General features: G+C 33.7%; 1 long non-coding RNA gene across 4 annotated transcripts; it reads left to right on the top strand.

The window, feature by feature from the left end:
* The first annotated feature begins 361 nt into the window (after positions 1–361).
* Positions 362–4422, top strand: LOC123891422. Of its 4 annotated transcripts, none has more exons than XR_006803104.1 (5): positions 362–809; positions 3261–3339; positions 3508–3584; positions 3765–3941; positions 4015–4422. It is a non-coding gene; the product is annotated as an uncharacterized LOC123891422 (long non-coding RNA). The 4 variants fall into 4 exon arrangements; XR_006803103.1 differs by having other exon boundaries at positions 362–863; positions 3285–3339; XR_006803102.1 differs by having other exon boundaries at positions 362–863.
* Positions 4423–4630: the final 208 nt, after the last annotated feature.

Below are 4630 nucleotides of genomic sequence, written 5' to 3'. Positions count from 1 at the left end.
AAAGCACTCATTTGATCAGAGATGAAAAAATATACTGTAGTATGGAATATGTTTTTAAATTTTGTGGTCAATTAATTATACCAAAATTATAAACTAACTTAAATTTTCACTAGTAGAAAAATGACTTTTGGTTTAGAGATTCCACTACTAGTATGTGAATACCAGTAGTGAAATACATTTGACCAAAGGATTCCACTACTGATATTTTAATACCGGTAGTGAAAAGTTCATAGACAAGGGATTTCACTACTGGTTTTATTAAATCAGTAGTGAAAAGTAGAAACGGTGGCAATGTTGTAATTACATTAAAATTTGTTTTAATTGGATTTCACTACCGTTTTGGTATTCACCCGTAGTGGAATCCCTATTAGTGTTCATTAATTAATTAATTTGTTCATTCCTCATTCTTTCATTCTTATCGTTCCCAATTCTTCTCCTACGCGAACGCGAGAACGTACACCACCGTCGTCCCTAATTTCTTCATTCTTCATTCTCATTCTTCATCGTTCCCAAATTTCTTCCCAGTTTCTTCCCTAATTTCTTCCCAATTTCTCCCAAATCACAATCACAAGTTCTTCGTTTTCACCTAAAACTGTTCAAATTACTCGTTCAATCTTCAGATTCAAACTCGCGTGTGAGTAACGAAAGCACAAGATTCAGATTTTTCGTTCGATCTTCGTTTGATCTTCCTTCAGATTCAACCTTCTTCTTACCCTAAGTTATTCAATCTTCGTCTTCACCCTAAGATTAAGATTCGAATTCGTTCGTTTCAATCTAAGCTTCAGATTCAAACAACTCGTTTGTTCAAAGTAAGCTTCAAATTCTCCTCAAATTCTTCAATTAACCTTCAAAATCAACTTCAGGTTCAGTTTCTCACTTCGTTACTGTTGAATTTTTTACTTATTGTTCCAATTTTTTCATCATATGGTAGATTAATAAATTGGTAATTAGGTATATGAAAGTTATCTATTCATTTGTTATATGTTTTGATTGAGTATGAAGAATTAGGCATTTAAAATTTATGGGAATTAGGTATTTGAAATTTATACACTTTTTGTTGTATGTTTTGATTGAGTATAAAGAATTAGGTATTTCAAGCTTCTTATATGAACAGAGCTAATATTTGACAATATTCCATTAGCATCATCTAAAAGAATAAAATGATTAATTCAGTTAGTACCGAGCTTCTCAGTATCGCAGTAAATAGGCCTTAAATTCCTTTTCCAATTATCTAGCATCTAAGTTGGCTGTGGTGAACATATCTTAGTTGGGTGTGGTGAACATATTTGTTTCAAATAACTTATTTGGCCATTCTACAAGTCACTTAGTAGAGCACCCCTGTGGGTGTTGCAGAAATTTGGAATACAGATACCCCTTTTCTCTAATTACCCCTTTGCTCAACCCAAAAGCTCACAACTTTGTGCAAGATACTGAAGTTTCAATTATGTCAATTAGTTATTGTCATAAACTGTTCATATTATATGTATTTTTTCCAATTATTACTACTTCAATAAAGTTGTAATTTAGCTTTTACTATCTCACAAATTGTCTTAATTAGAGTAATTTTTTCTTGGTAATCTTGCTACCTGCTCAAATTCTTGATTATTGTTGACAAAGCATAATATCTAGAGAAAAAGACTATTGATTGAGGGGAAAAACAGAACACTCTGTTAGTATAGTACCAAATTGATAAAAATGTATAGTACTAAATATAATTCTTTATGGTACTCACTAGAGTTGAAGGTCTATAATAAAATGATATCCTATGTATGTGTACTTATGCTCATTATGTATGTGGACAATGAATATACTTTGGTTCAGAACCAGAACCAGAATTCTGGAAAGGCGCTTGAGTTATTCACTTTAATGTTAAGAGAAGGAGTGAAACCTGATGAGTATTGTATTTGTAGTTTGTTAAGTATTATGAGTTGCTTATGTGTAGGGTACAGGATCACATTACATTAGTCTCAATTCTAACTGCATGTGCTGATCTCCGTTTCTTGCATAGAGGTAGAGAAATTCATGGTTATGCTTTTTGTTGACGATGTTGAGAAGCCTGACCTTATTGGTTGGACATCCATCATAGTGAGCTATGATCAACACGGTAAAGTCGCAGATGCCTTAGCTGCATATGAACTTATGAAAAAAGAGAAGGAATCCAACCTGATGCAGTGTTTCAAGACTACAACATCACACCGAGTCTTCATCATTATGCTTGTATTGTTGATCTTCTTGGTCGATCAGGTAGACTAAGAGAAGCTCAAAGTTTCATTAACAACATGCCTGTTGAGTCTGATGCTTTAATATGGGGAACTTTGCTTGCTTCATATAGTATAAATTATTTCAAGGGCTAGGATTTGAAAGTGAACCAAGAATCATACACGGCGATGTCAAGTGTAGTAACATTCTCTTGGACATGGATTTGAATGCTAAGGTTTGTGACTTTGGCCTCTCTAAGCAGGAAACCAAAGCAGAAGCAACTCATGTCACAACTGTTGTCAAGGGAACTGCTGGTTATCTAGATCCAGAGTATGTTATTCAAATTAATCAAATTATAGTTTCCTTTAAAGCTTATATTTTGGACGTGCTGTGGTACTGACCTAGTTAGGATCGCGGTCTCTATTGCGAGGCCTCTGAATGCCATTCGTTTTCGTGCTAAAAAAAATATTAAAATCAATTTTCCATGAGAAAATTGATGTATATAGCTTTGGAGTTGTTCTTTTGGAACTTACTGTATTATATTTGCTCCATTCAATTCAGATTATTTTTTTTGCATTATCCCTCTGATTATTAGAGAAAAGGGGTATCTGTATCACAAATTTCTTGTATGTTTTCTCGATCAATCGCTTCCACTTTCTATATTTCATTTTGGAAATGCTTCAAGTTTTAATGTTTTTTCTTCTTTTTTTTTCTTTTTTGTGATAGTGTTATTAAATTGGAATCAAACTAGTGTTTGAGTTGTGTGCTTGGTTTGTTTAGTTAGGAAATTTTATTCACTACATGATTGCTTTTGTTTCTGGTTTTGTTGTCGGATTCACTGCTGTTTGGCACATGGCTTTGGTTACCCTTGTTGTTCCTATGATTGTTGTGGTTGAATGCATTCATACAACCCATACAACTACTTTGGCCAAGCTCTCTAGTAAGAGCCAAGAACCTCTTTCTCAAGCTAGCAACATTGTTGAACACGTACAGAATAAGAATAACACGTTGTTTCTCTTCAAAGTTATTAATTTAATAAAGCCATTGGGTGATTTTGTTAGGGAATTTTATTGTTGATATTGCAGACGGTTGTGCAAATCTGAGTCCCAAGCACTACAAGATTACTCTGAAGTAGAACAGGTATGCATATTTTTAAGACGATTTAATTTATTTTGGAGTTGTGCATACAATCATTATCATACTAAACTTGTAGTTTTGGCAAATAGGCATCTTTAGTATCCACTTTGTGTGTATAGTGAAAATCTTATGCCTAATGCCTTGGACTAATTCAAAGTGAAAATCTTGCAGTAGTAAAGTGAAAGGCTTCTTGTTTATTCTACAACATCTATCTGGCATGGCTGGTAGTTGCTAGTTCTTTGTATCAGGTAACCTTTAGCTTTAAGCTTTTTGTTATTTGAGGTGTAAGGTGAAAGGCTTCTGTTACTGTTTTTTTAGTCTTGTATTTGCTTTGGCTAAGTTTCTTCTTGAATTATTTTTTTTTTCGACAATCCTTCTTGAATCAATTGAAATGTTTATATTTTGAGGTGTTTTTGTGATGCTTTCAGGGATGATATAGTCAAATGAGCAGGAAAAAGAACTGGTACGCCAGTTATTTATTAGGATATAGTCTTGTCGCAACAATTGCTTCGTCTTTGGCATAGCTTCAGATTCCTGCATTTCAGCTAATGCATCAGCAAAATTGATAAGCAAACATTCCTGATAGAACCTGCAAAATTGATTAAGTGCTAGTCTAATATGTTGGAATTCCTGCATTTTATATTTATGGATTTTCAACTTGGCCTATTTTACTTCCAGGTATAGGATTGATGTTGAGGTCTGCGATGGCAATGATTCAGCCAAGGAACTTCGCCTATGACAATCATGCAACTCTTCTGGAACACGATGATAGAGTCATGATGGCTGCTTGTGATGCATTTTGTGCCGTTCTCAAATAGCAAATTCGATGAAAGAGCTGCAGAGCGATCAATTGACTTCATGATTGGATGGTTAGTAGCTCACAAGCTCTCAGCACAATGGTTCAAGAATTTTCTTAAGAGACCTTAGACTTTCTAATATTTATATGTATGTATCTTGTTACGATAAGTAATGTAACGAGATTTATAAAAGAATCATATATGAAGTAGTTACATGTGATTGTCTGCTTGGAATTAGACTTGGAATTAATTAGTGATAATGTTAAGTATTGACTTTTAATGTGTTGAATGTAACTTTGGGGTCTGTGATGAAATTTGGTCTTAAACATGTTACAAAACTACACCACTACTAATATGCAGGCACAGGAAGCTACAAAAAAACGAAAAAAAAAAAAAAAAAACTAACATACCACTACTGATATTTATAACAATCAGTAGTGAAAACTACACATACCACTACGGGTAAAAGTAATGACCCGTAGTGGAATCCTCAATTC

Source organism: Trifolium pratense, linkage group LG6, assembly GCF_020283565.1.
Source record: "Trifolium pratense cultivar HEN17-A07 linkage group LG6, ARS_RC_1.1, whole genome shotgun sequence".
In the NCBI taxonomy this organism is placed as follows: domain Eukaryota; kingdom Viridiplantae; phylum Streptophyta; class Magnoliopsida; order Fabales; family Fabaceae; genus Trifolium; species Trifolium pratense.
The sequence above is the reverse complement of the archived record's forward strand: the minus strand, read 5'-3'. Positions and strand labels throughout refer to the sequence as shown.